The sequence below is a fragment of the Acinonyx jubatus genome, chromosome B1 (genome assembly GCF_027475565.1).
Source record: "Acinonyx jubatus isolate Ajub_Pintada_27869175 chromosome B1, VMU_Ajub_asm_v1.0, whole genome shotgun sequence".
Lineage (NCBI taxonomy): Eukaryota > Metazoa > Chordata > Mammalia > Carnivora > Felidae > Acinonyx > Acinonyx jubatus.
Genome location: NC_069382.1, coordinates 25,377,587 through 25,398,229, shown reverse-complemented (window position 1 = coordinate 25,398,229; position 20,643 = coordinate 25,377,587). Strand labels below are relative to the sequence as shown.

Sequence of the window (20,643 nt, the reverse complement as noted above, 5' to 3'; positions counted from 1 at the left end):
TTAAGTGTTGTGAATCTCTAAGAGGGGCTTGTTTGTATTTAGTGTTTTCCAAATACGTGAGTAGAGGCTTTTCGTTTTTTGGTTTTTCTCAAAAGATAGGCTCTCTTGCTTCTATGTGTCCCATGTCCCCATATGTGGATTAGATGGGTATGACATGACTCATCTCTCACCAGGAGATCATGCTTTCTTTTGACAACTGTCAAATTTGGGGAGAGGGGGAACCTGTCAGTTCATGGTGACTTTCACTTGGCCTATCTGATGGATGGCTATAAACAGTTACTTCTTCTAGGTTACTAATTATACCAGGCTCACTATTTGTCCCTGTTGGGTGATTCATGTAATAATTAATAAAGTCATACAGTAAGATTAACTTTTCTTGCCTAAAACTCAGTGAACTTGATGAACCAAGAGGTGCCAAGGAAACAAAAGTAATAAAGCAGCTTATGATTGCACAGAGATGAGTTGCTACATAGAACTCTGCCAGAAAGAGCTGAAATGTAGAGATATCCCTCTAATACTATACCGGGAATTCAGAGAAAGGAAAATCCAACAAAGAGCTTTGTTAAAAAAAAAAAATATTGAGAAATAATCAGCACTTTTAGAGTAACATTTGTACCTACACTTCCTTTCCAACGCTGTTCCAGGTAAGAGAAAGTATATTAGATATTTGCAGTGTAACAATGATGGCAAACACAGAGGCTTAAAGCAAACTATGGACTGTGTCATAGTTTCTGTAAGTCACAAATCCAAGCAGGGCTCAACTGAGTTCTCTGTTCAGGGTCTCACAAGACTGCAATTAAAGTTTCGGCTGGGGTTGAGGTCTCATCTGGGGGTTGAGGTCTCATCTGAGGCTTGAAGTCTTCTTTCAAGTTCATATGGCTGTTGGCAGAATTCATATCCTTGCAGCTGCAGAATTCAGCCACATTCTACCTGCATCTTCAAGGTTAGCCAGAGAATCTATCTGGCTTTGAATCTCTTTGACAACTTTTAAGTGCTCTTCTAATTAGATCAGGAACATCCTGATCTAATTGTCTCTTTTGATTCATTTAAAGTCAACTGATTAGGGACCTTAATTACATTTGCAAGATCCCTACTGCCATAAAGTAACATAATCTGAGACCCTGGATAGCTCAGTCTGTAGAGCATATGACTCTTGATCTTGGGGTTGTGAGTTCAAGCCCCATGTTGGGCCCAGAGTTTACTTAAAAAAGAAATACAAAGAATTATGGGACTACACCAAAATTCAAAAAATCATAAAATATTACTCATAGGAGTGATATTCCATCATATTTATGAATCCTGCTCATAGTCAAGGGGCGGGGGAGATTATAAAGGGCATCTACATTGGGGTAGCAATCTTGGGACCTATTATAGAAGTCTATGGATCATGTGAAATTAACACACATCTCCCTTTATTTTCTACTAAACTCAACTATAAAACCTGGACAGAATACAAGAACAGCTATTTGGGAACTCTGAAAAATAAGTCAGCAGGCACATTGGGGAGGAGCCCAGAATTCTAAGTATTGTCAAACTAGCAGATATCAATAAGATCACCTCATAGCATAATACTTAAAACGTTCAGGATGAGAAACAAAATTACCTGACAAATGAAGAACTACAAAAACCTCTACCCATATGAAAAAAGACAAGGCACCAAGATACAGGAAGCACACATACAAAAAATCAATCCAAAAGATGGCAAAAAATAGGAATAAAGACATTGGTTCACAAGTTTAATTTAATCGAGAATATTTTTGGTCTTATTTCTTCAAATATTTGTCCCATCATCTCTCTTTCTCTCTGCTTTCCTTTGGCAACTCCAATTACACATACCTTAAGCCACTTGATACTCTAATTTTTTTTTCAGATTTTTTTCATTTTGGGCTTTATTTTGCATAGTTGCTATTGCCATGTTTCCAAGCTTACTAATGTCTTCTTATGCAATGTTTTATCTATTAATTCCATCAGTTCGCCATTTCAGATATTGCAGTTTTCATCTGTAGTTCAATTTGGGTGTGCTTTTCTGAAAACATTCTTTATGTCCGTACTTAACTTTGTTAATATCTGAATCACAGTTATAATAACTGTTTTAATATTCTTGTCTAATAGCTAATCTAATATCGATGTCAGTTCTGTGTCAGTTTTGATGGATTATTCCCATTATGGGTTACATTTTCCTTATACTTTGAATGTCTGGCAGTTTTTGATTGGATGCCAGCCATTGTGTTATTACTTTCTTTGGATGCGAAATATTTTGTTTTCCTATAGCCCTTCTTGAGCTTTGCTCTGGGATGCCATTAAATTACTTAGAAACAGTTTGAGCTCTTCAGATCTACTTTCTGATTTATGAGGTGGATCTGAGTCAGTGTTTGGTCAGGGTCTAAATATTTCTCACTACTGAGGCACAACCTTCAGGGGTACTCTGCCCAGTGTCCTGAAACGTCTGATTTTTTTCTCAGCCGACTGCAGGAACAGGCTATGTTCTTGGCCCTTTGGGGATGCCAGGTGCCTTTACCTGATCCTATCATATTCTTTCTTCCTCTGGCATCAGGTAGTATGTTCGTATGTGTGTAATGGTGAGAACTCTACTGAATCTTCGAGGGGACCCCCTCCAGATCTCCAGCATTCTCTCTTGGTGCCACGGTCTCCTGTCTGGTATTCTGTACGTTCTAGCTGCCTGGTCTCCCTGGATTCTCGTCTGCATCTTTTCATCTCCAGGAATCCACCAGGCTCTGCCTTCCTTTGGGCTCCCCCTCCTAGGCTGAAGCTTAAAAGCTCTCTCAAGGTAGTAAGCTGGGGCAATAGCAGAGCTCTCTGAATGCATTTCCTGTCTTTCAGAGATCACCGTCCTCCATTGCCTGATAGCCAGCATCTTGGCTGGTTGCGCCATACATTTGCTTTTTGTCTGTGTGTGTGTGTGTGTGTGTGTGTGTGTGTGTGTGTGTGTCTTTCAGGCAGCAGGCAAAAATCTGTCCTTTTGACTCCATCTTGAGTGGAATTTCTCAACCAGTACTCTTTTCCAGGGCATACTGAATAATCACAGTGTTTTGCTGATGAGAAAGTGGGAAATGGAGAGGTTAAAGGTCACAAACCGACCCATCCCCTAATCATGATGCTGCCTCCTGGTAGAGAACATGTGCTTCTCATGTCTTCATGAGAGAAATTTCAGTGGAATCTTTCCAACTCAGCCCAATGCTTGGCTCTAATCATATTTATAAATGCTAATAGGAGTTGCAATCGCAATTATGCTAATCTCTTTGTTTAGGGCCAACTGTTGCAAGCAATTATGGTCAATGAGTTCAATTTGTAAACTGGAATTTATTAAATCTAGCCACTTAAATATACCTCTGTTTTAGGCAGATTGCCTGTAACATTTATAACTAAAGCTATTTACTTTAAAAATATCCTAATGAGACATAAGCACTTATAAAAAGTCTTCATCTCTATTTTCCTTTGATGGAACAGAAAAGGAAAACGTGCCTGCAGTCAGATTTTTGGCCTATTTACTAGATAACAAAGACTCTGTGAAGCTCTTCAGACGTATTTCAGAGGATGTTTTCTGAAGAACCCACCCAGCTCCGGCCCAGAGCCTATATAGGAACTGCAGACTCATGGATAGGAGAAACCTTGTATCCTGGACAGTGGCAAACAGGAGAGTTGGTGGCATGGGTAGGCAGTGGGAGACAATTAGGACAAGAAATTAAACACACAGCAGATTTCTTCATATATGCGGGGCACCTGTCTGGCTCAGTTGGTAGAGCATGTGACTCTTAATCTCAGGATTGTAAATTCCAGCCCCACGTTGGGTGTGGAGATTACTTAAAAATTAAAAAAAAATTCTTTATATTTGCTTTTCGTACCTTCATTTGGGCATTCATAAAATGTAGCTATGTTAAGTGGATTTAGAACTAGACGTAAGCAAGATTCTGAAGTATAAATTATTCTCACTGGTAAACTGAGATCTATAACTGAGACGGTCTTAAAGGCAATTGCTTTTCCCAAGAGTTTATGATTCTCTGATGCTCAAGCCACACCTTTTGAGAGGAATTCCACTCAAGATGGAGTCAAAAGGACAGATTTTGCCTGCTGCCTGAAAGACAGACATACATACACACACACACACACACACACACACACACACACACACACACAGACAAAAAGCAAATATATGGCACAACCAGCCAAGACGCTGGCTTTCAGGCAATGGAGGATGGTGATCTCCTTTTGCTGGTGGGGGCCACCCAGAACCCCGCTTGTGGTGCCCGGCAAGACCCTACCAGTGTTTGATCTTCTCTCCCAGTTGTCAATGTTGACCTTTCTCGTGACCAATTCCTCAAGGTCCCATCTCCCCCAGCTAATCTGATCAACCAATACAAGAAAGTTATCCCTCGTGTTAAGGGTGCAGTGGGTGGTGTCAGATCCTGACTAGGGTGAGGGAAGAAAATAATAGAATTCTTATGTATATTTATTTTTCTTTCACCCTGTCTGATTTATACTTTGTTCCATAATGTGCATAATATATTAGTTACAATATACATAAACAATTAAAATATATATACACAATAGTACATATCTAACATACATATATTTAATCTTAAACTTTCCCTAATTGTGTAAATCTTCCCCCTCTATATTCTGTCAGTTAATCATGAGGACATCACTGTATGCTAGCTCTCTAGGCTTGCTGCATACCTGTCACCTTAAGCTTCTTCTTGGCTGCCATCTTGGGACTTACCATTGCTTCTTTCTTCCATTGGTGCATCTATTTCCTAGATCTCTTGTATCCCTTTTCCTGAGCATATTTCTGGTGTATCTAGCTTCTGAGAGCTTCTGGTTGCTTGCCTGAAAAAAAGGTAAAAGGAAGGTAAATCTTTAAAGACCTTGTATGTTCAAAAGTATCTTTAGTGTGACTTCACAATTAATTGATAACTTAGCAGGATACGGAGGTCACTTTCCTTCAGAAATTTGAGGGCATCGCTTTATTATCTTCTACCTTTCAGTCGCTGTTGAGAAATTCAGTATCAATGTGATTCCCCATCCTTTGTATAAAACCTGTTTTATTTTTATTTTTGTATTAGAAACTGAAAAGACTTTCTCCACACCTTCTCTCTAAAGAGTAACCATCATGCTGGCTTTTATCACTGTAGACTTTTTTGGTGAACATTATATAGGTGGAATCACAGAATATATACTTTTTTGTGTGTCTGGCTTCTTTTATTCAACATCATGTTTGTGAGATTCATCACAATACACAGTAATAATTATTCAGTCTCATTGCCTTATATAACTCTATTATATGAATGAAATCAATTATGTGTCCCAAATACTCATTTTGTATATCATCCATTCTTTCTTTATGGATCCAATATATTGTCTTATCTCTCTGAGAATATTCATATTAATTAAATACTTTTTTCTTACCCCCATCTAAACTTTGCTTCCTCTAAGTTCCTTTAAAATACAGGTGTGTGGGATGCCTGGGTGGCTCAGTTGGTTAAGTGTCTGACTTCCGCTCAGGCCATGATCTCATGGTTTGTGAGTTCGAGCCCCATGTCAGGCTCTGTGCTGACAGCTCAGAACCTGGAGCCTGCTTGGAATTCTGTGTCTCCCTCTCTCTCTGCCCCTTCCCAGCTTGTGCTCTGTCTCTCAAAAATAAATAAGCATTAAAAAAGTTTAAAAAATACAGATTTGTTTAAGTCTTTGTGTTTTATTTTATATGATTTCCTCAAATGTCTAGTGATCCCTGCATTCTGCTCATGTTTATGCATGAGGTACTAAACAGCTGTTTGCTAGAGCTCTGTGTTCACGGGTGGTCTTCCTTGTAGGATGATCTTGCTGCACTATTTTCTTGGAGGAGACTCCTGATGCTAGTACCCTTCGTTTTGCCCTCCTCTGGAGCTGGTCATACTCCACACACAGTGAACTTTTAGGCTGAGGTCCAATCCTGACTCCCAGTATTTTGGGAGCCAACTAGGGGAAAGGCTAGAGAAGCTTTACATGGGACATTGGTATGTGGCCCCATTTTCAGTGTGGCTCCCCACCTTCAGTGGACGTGATGTTTCTTGTCCAGAGACCTTCTTCTGTTTTACCTTTTAGAGAAGACACCTCCAGGCATCTCCCGGTGAGGGCAGGAGAACATGCCTGGTGCTTGGATTTAGGGAGGCCACCTAAGGGTCTCACTAATTTTTCAGCAAACTAACTAGACCAATTTTCTGTCCTCAGCTCCATCTTCACCTCTACTTTCAGAAGTATCTGGAGCCACCAGCTCTTGAGTTTCTGGAAGGTTCCACAAAGACAGGGTTTCCATGACATTGCTTTCCAGCTTCCAGATTTGTTGCTATTTGTCCTCTCTCCTCTCCCTTTGTCTTTTGCACTTACGTCATTTTTTTTTTTAAGTTTATTTATTTTGGGAGAGACAGAGACAGTGTGAGTGGGGGAGGGGCAGAGAGAGTGGGAGAGACAGGACCCCAAGCAGGCTCTGCGCTGGCAGCAGAGCCTGACCCAGAGCTCGAACCTACGAAACCACGAGACCTTGGGGCTCCTGGGTGGCTCAGTCGGTTAAGCATCTGACTTCGGCTCAGGTCATGATCTTGCGGTTCGTGAGTTCAAGCCCCGCGTCAGGCTCTGTGCTGATGGCTCGGAGCCTGGAGCCTGTTTCAGATTCTGTGTCTCCCTCTCTCTCTGACCCTCCCCTGTTCATGCTCTGTCTCTCTCTGTCTCAAAAATAAATAAACGTTAAAAAAAATTATTAAAAAAACAAAAAAAGAAAGAAACCACGAGACCTTGACCTGAGCTGAAAGCTGAAACTAAGAGCCGGACGCTTAACTGACTAAGCCCCCCGGGGGCTCTGCACTTATGTCTTTCAAAATCCTTTCACTGTTATAGCATGAGGCTTCGGACGAACGGCCACAGGTAGTTATGCTCATTGTTCTAGTTTCAGTCAGAAGTTTTGTTTGATAATTTCTGAACTCCACTGTCTAGCACCTTGACTCTGGTTTTTCCAGAATGAAAAAGCTTTCGATACCCAAGGAAGAAGGGATTCTGGTGCCAAAGTTGACAAGTACTTAATTTTTGTTAATATTTATAGGTTTATACACCCCTTCTTTTAGACAAGCCTAATACATTTTGGTTCCTCTGCTTATGGACTACAATGAACATAATGAGGTCTTTTCATTTTTCCAAAGTACATGTATCATTTGCTGAGTTACCTTCTAGATTACTTAGGAATCTACTGCTGTGGGAGGAGATGTGGGAAAAGAACATTTTTGATGCTATTCCAAATCCACTCAATCACTGGCTTGACCTACAAAGATGAGCTGACACCTTTCTCTTTAAGGAGCTTACCACTTCAGGAGGCATCATTACTCATGCTGAGAAATTGCACTGCAGCCCTCTTAGCGCAGTGGGCAGCGCGTCAGTCTCATAATCTGAAGGTCCTGAGTTCGAGCCTCAGAGAGGGCACAGCTGTTTTGCTGTGCTATAAAGGGGTATTTCAAGAAAACAATGAAAACTTTCAGCAAAGGTGCTTAGAGGCCCTGTACGTGGCCAAGCAGATACAAGGATGCCCCCCACAGAGGGAAGGGTAACTGCAGACCATTCAATCTCATTCATAATAAAAGGGACACAAGCCACCCCCAAAAGGAAGTTGTCCACTTTCCTGAGAATGAAAGAAGGGGCATGTGGGCAGTTCAATCAGTTGAGTGTCCGACTCTTGATTTCAGCTTAGATCATGATGCCAGGGTCCTGGGATCAAGCCCAGCAGTGGGAAAACAAAGAAAAGTGGGAGCCTTGAGCTTAGAAGAACCGCTCCAAATCTCAGGTCTGCCACTTCTTACCAGTGACCTGGGACAAAGGTTTGGTTTTGGGTTTTTTTTTTAACTTTTAAGGGCTCATTCCTTATTTGTGAAATGGGAATAACACCTAACTGGCAAGGTTGATTGAACATATTAAAAGATATTGATATATTACAGTAAATGGAAGAATCTTATCCCATATTTTGGCAAGGAGTAAACAGTCCAATAATTGATGCTCTTAATGTAAGGAGAGGGACTACAGAGGTGTGCGCTCACTGGTGGATTTTTCTCTTAGAAAAGCATCACCTGCACTGTCCAGAGATGACAGGGTGTGGCATCGCTGTCCAGGAGCCGCAAGTCTCTTCCAAAAGAGAATGATGAGCGCCTGCGTGGCTCAGTCAGTTAAGCGTCTGACTTGGGCTCACATCATGATCTCAGGGCTCTTGAGTTGGAGCCCCGCACCAGGTTCTCTGTGCTGACAGCTCAGAGCCTGGAGCCTGCTTCAGATTCTGTGTCTCCCTCTCTCTCTGCCCCTCCTCCACTTGCACTCTGTGCCTCTCAAAAATAAACATTAAAAGGATTTTTTTATTAAAAAAAAAGAGAGAGAATGATGACCCAGACACTGTAGGATCCCTGCGAAGCACCTGCTCACTGACACAGGCACATTGGCATCAGAAGGTTTCACTGAACACAAACGTGCATGATCCCTTGCCAGGCGGTGTGTGAAGAGTCCCCTCCACCACACGGTGGTTTCAGTACCAGAACAAAGAAGGCAATGCCAAGGTGAAATAAATAAACATTAAGGACTCCAAGTGGGGGCAATTCTCTAAGCACAAGAGCCCCAAAACCTGCCATTTCACCTTCCTCCCCAGGGCCTCTTGGGGTGCCGTTTCTGGTAATGTCCCTACACGCTCCTAAACCCTCTTCTTGACTCGTCCTACATTTCTTTCCATGTGTACTCTACACCCCACAGCTCCACCTGAACAGGTTCCAAAGGAACACTTTTCCATAGTTATTTCCATAGATATTTACAAAGAATGGTCACTTTCGGTCTGGAAACAGAAAAAATGCATAGGACAGATGATCTTGACATAGATCTTTTAAGGAGACAGAAATAGTGAGATAACAGATGAGCCGCTCATCTTTTTAAAAAATAAAAAAAAATGTTTTGTCATCAAGGTGATGCGCACTTTCTTTTTCCCTCTTTTTTTTTTTTTTTTAACTTTTTGGGCCACATTGTCGTTCTGTCTACAGAGTTTTCCCCAAGTTCAATTTGACCACTTTCCCCTACCCTGGTCGTAAGTATTCCACTGGAATACACAGAGCGGAATATTATTCAGTCATGAGAAAGCAGGAAATGCTACCATTTGCCCCAGCATGGATGGGCCCTGAGGGTATCATGCTGAGATAAGTCAGCCAGAGAAAGACAAATACTGGATTATATCACTTATATGTGGAATTTTCAAAAGGTAAACTTGGTAAAAATAGAGAATAGAACGGTGGTCAGCAGGGGCTGGGGCTGGGAGGGATGTCACTTAAGGATATAAACCCGCATTTAGTAGATAAATAGTTACTGGAGATCTAATGCACGGCATGGAGGTTACAGTAATCAGTACTGTATTATAAACTTCAAAGTTGCTAAGACACTAGGTCTTAACTGTTCTCACCACAAAAGAGAATAGTGATGTGATATATGGAGGTATAGTTAATGCTATGGTGGTAATCATATTGCAGTATATAAATGTGTAAAGCCAGGATGTTGTACACCTTAAATTTCCACAATGGTATATATATGTCACTTATATCTCAATAACAGCAATAATAAAAAAGGAGTAGGACAGAGAAAGAAAAGCTGGGCACTCGGGCGTTAACTCCAGTCCTCTGACATCAGGGATGGTCAATGATCTCACTGACCTGATAGGGCTAGTTTTCTTCCCAGCCTAGGTGGCCAAAAATGAGGGCAAGAATGGCTCCAGCTGGGAGCATGAGAGCAAACCATAATCAGATGTTCTAGGAGAACATCATGAGGAAACAGCAGCGTTATGACCTAACCAAATAAAGTTAGGAATGTCCAGGCAGTGCGAGCGGAATCCGAGTTCCTACTGTTACATTAACACTTGCGGCAAACCTGGGTTCCCATTTCCAAAGGCTGGGAGCTGGCCAGGGTCATCAAGTCAGGTACAGAATACTTTGTACTTTTTGCAGATCAAGCGCCCGTTTTAGAATCTGAAAGCTTCTGACACCTTTTAGGGTCAAGCAGACACTCCTGGCTGATTCACATACCAGAAGACTGAAGTCAAGTTGTCCTTTTTGCCTGAGCACACAACCAGGAGAACAATTCCGAGCAACCGAGGGCATAATGAATGTGACCCAGCTCTCCTTGTGTTGAAGGAAAGAAGGAAGGAAGGAAGGAAGGAAGGAAGGAAGGAAGGAAGGAAGGAAGGAAAGAAAGAAAGAAAGAAAGAAGGAAAGAAAGGAAGAAAAAAGGAAAGAAAGAAAAGAAGGAAAGAAAGGAAGGAAGGAAGGAAGGAAGGCAAAAGGAAAGAAAGAAAGAAGGAAAGAAAGAAAGAAAAAAGAAGGAAGGAAAGAAAGAAGGAAAGAAAGACAAAAGGAAAGAAAGGAAAAAAGGAAGGAAAGAAAGAAAGAAGGAAAGAAGAAAGACAAAAGGAAAGAAGGAAAGAAAGAAGGAAAGAAAAAAAAGAAGGAAGGAAAGAAAGAAGGAAAGAAAGAAAAAAGAAGAAGAATTGAATCTGGGCCAGTTAATAACGCAGTCCACTGGTTTGTGCCCAGGACACTGAATCTGTGTGTGGCGGCCCTTTCCAAAAGACGATCTGTGCCTGAAGGGAATGCTTAACCTTTCCCTGATTTGTCTTTTAAGGCTCCGTTACCCTGGAGTCCCCTCTTTATACCAGCAGCAACACCCCAAATTAGTTTCCATTCACAAATCACCTCTGATGCGGCCTCCCTGGGAAAATGAAAAGCCTACTTAACTAAAGGAGCGCTCGCTGCCAAGAAGTTGGCTTGGGAGAATGGCAGTAATTAAATGATGATAATATTTAGGATCACACAGGTATAACAAAGCCTCCTTTCTTTGTCTCAGGTGGGGACACGTTAACACATTGCGTCTGTCTGGGAAGGGAGGTAGGCAAGGGAGGAAGGCAGCCATGGTGGGGGCGTGAGAACGGGGAATTGGAGAGCCTCCGCAGGGGCGGGGGGTGCTGACTTCTCAGGTCCGGAGGAGAGGCTGGTGCTGGGAGAGAGAGCAGTTTAATATTAATTTTCATCAGAGGTGGGCCCTGTGGCATTTCAGCTAAGATGTATCAGAACAGGCGAGAGAGGAAACAAAGCCACCTTCTCTGTTAAATGGTTTATTGTCTGTGGGAGGAAAGGCAGGGAGGGGAGCACAGGGTTTGGGGAGAAAGGAAAGAAGAGTACAAAGAACTACCTTTGGGTTGGTTCACTTTAACGAGTCTCAGTCTCACACTGTCCTGAGGACCCTGAAGCTCTCCCCAGAGCCTCCAGTCCCCGACTGGCCCCCCTCCCCACCTCATCTCACAGTGGTGGCCAGATGGGAAGTTGGGTCCCAGTGACCAGCCTTCCCTCTCTCCAATTGGGGGACCTCGTGGGCATTGCCAAGCCACCCACCATACATCTAGGAAGGGGAGTGGCCCAGCCCACCAGCCCGCTGACCCGTCCCGCGTGCACCGATGGGGGTCTCGCTGCACCCTGTTGGCCTGGAGGCACGAGCACCATGCTAGCGTTTGCCTGCTGAATGCGTACCTGTCTCACGATTCGAGCCGACCCGAAGGTCTGTATGATGGATGCATCCTGCAGATCTGATACATCAGTAAATCCATACCACTTCCTTCAGCTAAAGCAATTTCATCAGTTCAGCCCACAAAGAGGATAAATGGAATGCTCAGCTCAGGGCTCGGGGCCAGGGTTCCAAACACGTGGGAAGGAATGGGTCTGTGTTCCTCATCCATCCTGCTTGGATTGGACAAATTCCATCTGGGAAGGCAGAATGCCAGATCAGTCTATTTCTATCCCCCACCCCCTTTGTCTCTGTCTCTGTCTGTCGGTCTCTCCCTGTCTCTGTCTCCCTCCTTTGCTTGTTCTCTTTGGTGAAACTTAACTCTGGCTAGGACAAACTGAACCACGCAGGGCCATGGTGAAAAGACTAGGGTGCTGTTTGCTGCGTTTGGGAGGATTCTCTGTGTTGGGAGTCAAGGGTAGTGGGAGGAGAGATGAGGAGAGGAATTTAGCCAGAGCGACTTCTCTTAGTGAAGACAAGCGGCGCTGGCCTGGGCTAGGTATCAGATTCAGCACCGTTTACTTCTTAGGTGGCCAGAGGTAGAAGAAATGCAGAAATTCCTGCACAAGAGGCCTAGGGTCCAGGCGGAAGATGTAAGGAAAAGAATGAAACGTGGGCTCTTTCTTATACTTTCCATTATTGGCGCTTTTTTCCCCCCTGTTTATAAATATAACATATTCGCATTATTGAAAAGCTAGAAAATACAGAAAAGCCTAAAGAAGGAAACTAAAATACTCATCTACTAAAACTGAAGGATAAATACCACCAACTTTTTGGAGAATGTTATTTTCATATAGACTCATAGCCTACTTTTTTTCTTTTAGTAATTATTTTGTGGGCATTTTCCAAAGACATTGCAACATCTGCAAGGATATGTTTGTAACGGGGGCCTGGGGGGCTCAATCGGTTAAGCATCTGACTCCTGATTTCAGCTCAGGTCATGATCTCATGGTTCACGAGACTGAGCCCCACATCAAACTCTGCACTGACAGCAAGGAGCCTGCTTGGGATTCTCTCCCTCTCTCTCTGGCCTCTCTCTCTCTCAAAATAAATAAATACACATTAAAAAAAAGAATATGTTTTAAAATCAGCTGAATTGTATTTCCTTGTATGGATAAAACATACATTTTAAAATCATTTCCTAATGCTAGCACTGAGGCTTTTTTTTTTTAATGTTTATTTATTTTTGAGAGAGAGAGAGCACGAGCAGGGGAGGAGCAGAGAAAGAGGGAGACACAGAATCCGAAACAGGCTCAAGGCTGTGAGCTGTCAGCACAGAGCCCAACCTGGGGCTCGAACCTACTGACTGTAAGATCATAACCTGAGCTGAAGTCGGATGCTTAACCGACTTCACCCAGGTGCCCCAAGGAGCCTTTCTTTTATAGTAGAAAAAATTAAAAACCTAAGTGCTGGGGCACCTGGGTGGCTCAGTCGGTTGAGCGTCCAGCTTCAACTCAGGTCACGATCTCTCAGTCTGTGAGTTCCAGCCCCACGTCGGGCTCTGTGCTGACAGCTCAGAGCCTGGAGGCTGCTTTGGATTCTGTGTCTCCCTGTCTCTCTGCCCCTCCCCCGCTTGTGTTCACTCTCTCTCTTGAAAATAAATAAATGTTAAAAAACTTTAAAAAGGAAAGGCTCCAGTGAACACGTGTGTGTGTGTGTGTGTGTGTGTGTGTGTGTGCACATGTAGTGTGGGTATGTGGAATTATTTTAAGTATGTTCTTAGGAGTAGAATTACCAAATTAATTCTTGATGTTCTTCCAGATCCTGGCAGGCAGAAAGTTCTAGGAGAATGGGCTTAGCGCTGCATTACACATAGGGGGCTCCAGCAGCTCAGCTTTGCAAAAGAGGGCGGCTCATACTGCCGGTCTTCTTTGGAGTCCAGAAGAGAAAGAGACAGAGAGATTGAGAAAGTGTGTGTGTGTTAGGAGGGGAGAAGAGAGTGCATCTGAACTGTTGTACCCTTATTTCAGGCGGTCCCTAGAGCTGCTCTGACCTCTGACCTGCCCGGATCCTGGATCCACAGCTCCCAGGCAGCTGTGTTCATCCTCAGGAGCATGGCCCATAGATTTCCTGAAAGAACCTGAGATTACTGGGGGCTGGAGAAGGTGGGGAGCGCTTGGGAGTTTTCTCCATTTAATCCGTGGAGACTAGAAATGCCCACCATTCCCCCTTCCCTCCCTCAGCTCCCTTGGAGACATTTGGATGAACCCTCACAAGACTCCCCTGCAGCCTCTGTGGAGCCAGACCATGGGAACAGAAGGGAGCCGCCAGCCTGGGGTGCGGAGAAAGGACGGCATGAAGCAGGGCTTGGCAGTGCTCCCCCGGAATGTCCAGGGGAGAGAGGCCCCCCCCACCTGGGTCCCCCACCGGAAAGGCCTTGACCATGGTGGACCAGGTGAGGATAATGCATCAGGTCTCACCTGCCTTCACTCCAAGCTCATTCAGCCTCCTTCTGATTAATGTTAGGATGTTAAGCTTCTGGGCCTTTGACAGGAATTGGAGCATTTTTGTTACTGGAAAGAAATAACCTTCAGCAGAAATGAAACACTGGCATTTCAGTGTGCGTGCTTGGGTGTTAGGTGAGTCAGCCTCCTGGAATCTGTCTAAAGGGCACCGTCGGGCTGAGGGGCAGCCCCTGAGCAGGGCAAAGGCAGGGAGCTAAGGCCATCTGCCGGAGTCCTCAGAAGCTTTGTGTAACATTCTCGTCGTGACCCTGCAAACCTCGTGCGTGGTGTCACACTCTGCCCTCCCACTGCTGCGGCTACCAGCCGGCAAAGCTGACTGTCTTGTAAGGCCACACACGGCATTTGGTCACTTCCCCTGGGTTACTTGCAACTGGACAGACGTTCTCGAACTCCGCGTACGTACAAGCTATGTGCCGGTGCGAGTTGTCGGTTTTTTCTTCCCTGAATACTGAACGTGAATTACTGATCAGCATTACTGATAACAGACGTGCGCATGTAAATACTGGACTGCCCTCCACGGTCAGCTACATGATCGCTTACGGTTATGGATTGAATTGTATCCCCCTCAAATTCATACGTGAAAGTCCTGATCCCCAGCACCTCAGAATGGGACCTTTTTTGGAAACAGGGTCCTTGCAGACGTAATTGGTTAAGATGAGGTCCCCCTAGGGTAGGGCCTGCTTCTCATCCAGGATGACCTGTGTCCTTATAAAAAGGATGCCATGCAAAGAGACAGGCGCGCGCGCGCACACACACACACAGACACACACACACACACACACACACACAACACCGCGCGAAGACTGGAGTGATGTTGCCACAAGCCAAGGAACTAGAGAAGCCTGGAACAGATCCTTCCCTAGTGCCGTCAGAGGGAACATAGTCTTGCGGATAACCTGGGTCTCTAATTCTAGCCTAGAGAACTGTGAAATAATACATTTCTATTGCTTAAGCCACTCAGCTTGTGGTCTTTCATAGGGACAGCTCTAGGACACGAAGCACTCACCGCCACTGAGGAGCCTTCTGACCTTGGAAGACCTCCTGGCCTTCCTTACACCTCTGCTTTTTACAGAAAGGCCAGCCAGGTCATGCCTATTTTATAGACGGAGAAACTATATCCGAGAGAGATGAAACGATTTATTTGAAATTGCTTTCTGGTGAAACCCTTGGGGGAAAAAACAACAACAACGAACCTGGGAAAAGTTAACTGTGGCCACATGCTAATTGTCTGCCTAATGTTAACCTCCCATTCAGTGCTCCGTGCCACCTTAGGGTTTGGGCCTTTGGGATGCCCTGTTCTTGGCGATGGAGTACAAATGAGTAGCAAATCCAGGAGTGTTGAAGAGTAATGCTGAGCCAAGTCTCACAAGAATGCTGAAGGACCCCTTTATGTAAAATCTGCCAATAGAGAAGGGTGTGGACCCCAAAGTACTTGTTTTCATGCTACTCAATGCCAAAGAATGTTTTAAATTATTTAAATGTTTTAAATTATTTAAATCATTTAAGGGGCGCCTGGGTGGCTCAGGCGGTTAAGCGTCCGACTTCGGCTCAGGTCATGATCTCGCAGTCTGTGAGTTCGAGCCCCGCATCGGGCTCTGTGCTGACAGCTCAGGGCCTGGAGCCTGTTTCCGATTCTGTGTCTCCCTCTCTCTGACCCTCCCCCGTTCATGCTCTGTCTCTCTCTGTCTCAAAAATAAATAAACATTAAAAAAAAAAAATCATTTAAAAAACATGTATTTTCCAATCAAATCGAATGGAATCGAACTGAATAAATAATTTAACGTTTAAATTAAAAGTGGGGGGGGATTTTTCACTCTGACTGGGGAACTGCCTGGGTTCCCAAATTCTTGGGCAAATATCTGGATCAGAATCTCATTTTTCAGTGCCCAGTCATGAGGGATTAAACATCCATATCCCTACAAACGAGCTGCAAGTAATAGACACAGTTGGGAGCTCCAGCTCTCTCTCATGAGGGGTACAACCTCCGGCAAGATGCATTCATGCCCCTGGGTCTCATCTCTACATGGGATGACAAACCACACCATGTTCCAGAGGGTTCTAAGGGAATAAAGTATATGGCAGTGCTTTATAAAGGGCAAAGTCACCAAGCAGCGCAAACAGTTGTGTCTGAGGTATGGAGAGAGAGCAGTTCAGATTTCTGAGGCAGCACTGTACCCAGGGAACGTTCTGGTGTCTCCTGCCGAGGTCACGCAAAGACGGGGTGAGATGGCAGCTCCTCTCGGGAGCTCTGAGGTGGAGTTCTGACTTGAAGAAGTAAACCATGGGAAGGATTGGGGGAGAGCCAAATCTCAAGTTGTTTTGCAAACATGTCACCCCTATGTTCATTTTCTGGGGGAGAGAACGCCTGGCTATAAGGGTTGGTGACTACTGGATCTTTCCTCCCAAAGACTTCCTCCACTCTTTAGGAAGGGTGTGTGTGTGTGTGTGTGTGTGTGTGTGTGTGTGTGTGTGTGTGTGGTGGGGGGAATCAGGAAGAATGGTAGGGAGGAGAGGAGCTGGGGCAACTTGAAAGAAATGCAGACTACAAACCTGAAGACATGTATTCTCCATTCAAATCGAATGGAATCAAACTGAATCAATGACTCCATCTTCCAGCCTTGCCCACCTTACTGAACACCCCACCACGTCCTTCTCTCCAGCAGGCTGCCTTTCTCCCAGTGACTCCTTTTTAACCGCCTTAAGGTTTCATCTGTTTTAAGGGGAGGTGACTTTAGAGTATATAGTGCCATTTGCCCCCTAGCTACCCCCCCTTACTGGAGCCGGGTGTTCTCTGCACGCACAGAAGAGCCTCTGGTGTCAGAGTGGCAGTGTGTGGGAGTCAGCGTGCTACCCTCACTCCAGCCCGTTCCCCCAAGGAAGATGTGGGAAAAAGAGCCTGAACACAAAGGGCTGATCCTGCCAGGCTTTGTGTGTTTGTAAGAGTTAGAGGGTGCAGGCTGGAGGTGGAGTGGGCAGGGGGAGGGAGGGGAGAAGGAAGGTGAGAAGGCTGCGTGTGACTCACTCCGAAAGAATTGGGCTGTCTGATTTTCTACATTCTCAGGGGCTGGGAAAGCAAACGCAAATGACCTCAAATTTAGCTAATAGAGAACATTGATTTCCTTTATGCGGCACAGCCAAATGCATCCAGCTTCCACTTAAATATTGCCAGCAAGTACTTTTCAGGTCTTATAATCAAACCCTCTTTTTAGGTCACCTTTAAAATTTCCCTAGCTGTCCCTTTGAGGAGCTGCATTCAGGGATGATGTCTCAATTCAGAAAAGGCGGCTGACTGTTAATTATGCTGCCGATATGCATTTCTTCCTTCCTTTTGTGGAGAGTAGAGAGAAACAGACAGCCATTCCTTCTCCTCTAGAGCTGTCATTGTCCTGGGTTTACAGCACTACTGTATATACGTGACCCCTCTCTGGCAGTCTGCTTCTAGCTTTCCTTGTCCACCAACCTTTCAGCCGAGCCCAAGGATGGCATTTATCAGAAGCAGGAGAGCAGCAGATTAATTCCAGCACCAGAACGAGCTGGAAGAGAGCGTACTCTTTTTTGTTAGTTTCCCTGGCCGACTACATCGTAATTACTTCCTATGGCGTCTGTGCTCCTTTAACCTGACTTCAGGTGACAGTACAGAAAGCAAATGATGCTTTCACTGTCGCATGCCTCCATGTGAACATGTATATAGAGTCTGTGAACTGACCATATCAAGAACCACAGAACATTTTATTATCTAAACTGGGTACATTGTTGTATTTAGTTTCACGAGAGGAAAATTTCAACATCCTCCTCCGGGAGGCTGTCTAGGAAACACATCTCAGCAGTTTGAGAAATTCTCCTGCCCTGGGTGTTCCTGGCTTCCTGCTGTGTTTTCACTCCTGCTCTCCTCCCCTCCCGCCCCCCCCCCCCATCCTAATGAATATTCAGCCTGCATCCTTCAGCCAGGATTTTGAATAGGATGCTTCCTGTTTTCCTATTAGAGATTAACTGTTGTCCTGGGTAAAAGGGATTGTTTGGTAAGAACTTGCAGCTGGGAATTCCTGTTTATTTTCCATTCTGACCCCGGTTCTGGGGATAACATACATCTCATAGTTTCAAATAAAGCCTTGTATATTCCAACGCGTGTTAGGCCTGACTCTGTATTACAAATACCTATGTATTTTAAACCTGCCTACTTCTTCTGTCTCACTGTGAGCAACTCAAAGGCAGGGATTAGGTTTTATTAATTTCTCTTTTCTGGTGCCCAACACAGTGCCCAGAACAGAGCAGAAACTCAATAAAATTTGGTGAATGGATGAATAGGCATCGTGATTATAAGTTCCAGAGAGGGATGATCATAATCATCCATCACTGTCCTGAGGCTAGGAAGGGATAAAGAAAGATGAAGATTCGTGTGTACCTATTGTGTGTCCTTGTCAGAGCAGTGATTACCTAAGCACGTTGTGGCATGACCCATTGGGTCCTGGACTGGGGTTTTTAGTCTTCTGCCTTTAACAACCGTGGATTTTCCACTTTTCTCTCAAGTGCTTTGTCGTTGCTACAGCTTTACCTGGTTACAGGGGCTACATGGATCAGGGCTGTGGTTCCTTGCTTGCTGTGTGCCTCAGAAGCCAGTCACTGAGGGTGGTTTGTGAACCCTCGGTGGCTACCTGGGTAGACTCCAGGTGTTCCAGAAGAATTAATTCACAGGCAGGTGATGGTTTTGTCACTTTACAGAGAAAGTGACAAAAGCATGTTTGGAAGTGTAGTTCTACCAGAGCCGTTTATAAATGTGTAGAGATTTGCCATGTGGATTTTTGATCTGTGACTAGGGTTTCTTGGGATTTGCCCTGAGGAAATGGTCTAGGAACCCTTTCACAATTAAAAGGAAATCATGGGTGTCTTTCCTGAAGACTTTATGGATGATGTGTGTGGAAGGGCACTTACCATCTCAAGTAAGAAATATAAACACCTTGTATTTCCTTCATACTCCTTTAAAAAAATTTTTTTTAATGTTTATTTATTTTGAAGAGAGACAGAGACAGAATGCGAGTGCGTTAAGGCAGAGAGACAGGGAGGCACAGAATCCAGGCTCTGAGCCGTCAGCACAGAGCCTGACGTGGGGCTCAAACTCACAAGCTGTGAGATCATGACCTGAGTCGAAGTCGGTCGCTCAACCAACCGAGCCACCCAGGCACCCCTCCTTCATACTCCTTTTTAAAGGCTGCAAATGTACTTTTCAAACATGATTTCAAACATGACTCCTTTGAACCAACCCTGAGAAAAATAATGGATACACTTAACATTTGCTGAAACCTCCCAATAGCTTCCTCTTGCCCTGGGGATAAAGTTCCCCTGCAGCTACCTCTCCCTCCACTCTCCACACCCTTTCTCAAACACTAACCTCCAGTCGCACCTCAGGATGGAAGCTTCTAACCTGCAAGGTCTTGCCTTCAGCCTTCGTGTCATTGTCCCTTTCACCAGGAATCCCTCTCTCTCGCACTCTGCACCAGGTCTGGTCCCCTTGCTATTTGCTCCCACAGAGGGACCTGAAAAGAGAAATGAAGGGCCCACAGTGCATACACTTTTAAAGAGTGATCACAACTTTTTGGTTATTTGAGATGTAAATAGGAACTCTCTGAGCTCAGGGTTGTCCTCTTTGTAATAATCCACGTCCTTCTGTTTATGTATTTGAATTGATGTCCTTTCAAAAGTTGCTGCCAGAATTGTATTTCAGAGAAGCCAGGAAGAGCTTGTCAAGCCTCTTGACTTGTAGTTTGGATGGTTTTGTTTTGTCAGATTACCTTGGCTGTCCAAGGAAAGAGTAAATCACACCCCAATCCTTGACTTCTTCCTCTGGATAGTTTAACATATTATTAGTAGTTTGACCATCATTCAAATTCCATTATTAGGAAGCTCTGAAGATTACCCGACTTTTCTGATTATATTAGAATATCCTTTTATTTAATGTTACTTAAAATAGAGGTATGCTGAGGCTTAGAAGCCTTTTGGTTATATAAGATACTTTGTGACACTATTATTTTAATCATGTTAGGTAATCGTTATTATTAATAATATGCACAGCAGCAGGAGGGCCTAGAGAGCAGATTTTGAAGAAGACCATACCAATTGTGATATGTAAATTAACATCTCTGTGGCCCAGCAATGGAAAGGACAATAATACCTACCTTGTAGGATTACAATGGGGGCTAAATAAAATAATACGTAGAAAGAGTTTAGGATTATACATAGCACAAGGTAAAGTCTCACTTAAGCGCTACCATAGGAGTACTGACTACAATGACTCCATCTTTGGTCCCTCATCTTGTTCTTGCCCGTGCAGTGACCTCCCTCAGGGCCACGTATTCCAAGCCTCGAGGAGGTTAGTGTATGCCCTGACTTGAATATGGGAAGGCTTTTTCTGATTTTCCCTAAAGTGGTGCACAGAAGGCCCCACTTGAGGTAACCAGAGAGGACTGATGCACAGACAGTGCCACTTTAGGTAACTACCCCGTGACCTTACCACCATGCTCTTTGCTCCATAAAAGCTGTGCCTTGAGGTCCTGGTGGGGTGGAGAAGCAGCTG

General features: G+C 44.3%; 1 long non-coding RNA gene and 1 other non-coding gene across 4 annotated transcripts in view; one reads left to right on the top strand and one right to left on the bottom strand.

Moving 5' to 3' along the window:
- LOC113604661 (uncharacterized) overlaps positions 1–20,643 on the bottom strand; it is a 188,407-nt gene that overhangs the window by 14,172 nt on the left and 153,592 nt on the right. For all 3 annotated transcript variants that reach the window (XR_008295892.1, XR_003426662.2, XR_008295893.1), the window contains exons 2-3: positions 19,462–19,606; positions 4,739–4,845 (exon numbers count right to left, since the gene is read on the bottom strand). This is a non-coding gene — a long non-coding RNA (uncharacterized LOC113604661). The remainder of the gene's footprint in view (positions 1–4,738; positions 4,846–19,461; positions 19,607–20,643) is intronic.
- Positions 7,392–7,464, top strand: TRNAM-CAU (transfer RNA methionine (anticodon CAU)). Its single transcript has one exon. It is a non-coding gene; the product is annotated as a tRNA-Met (tRNA).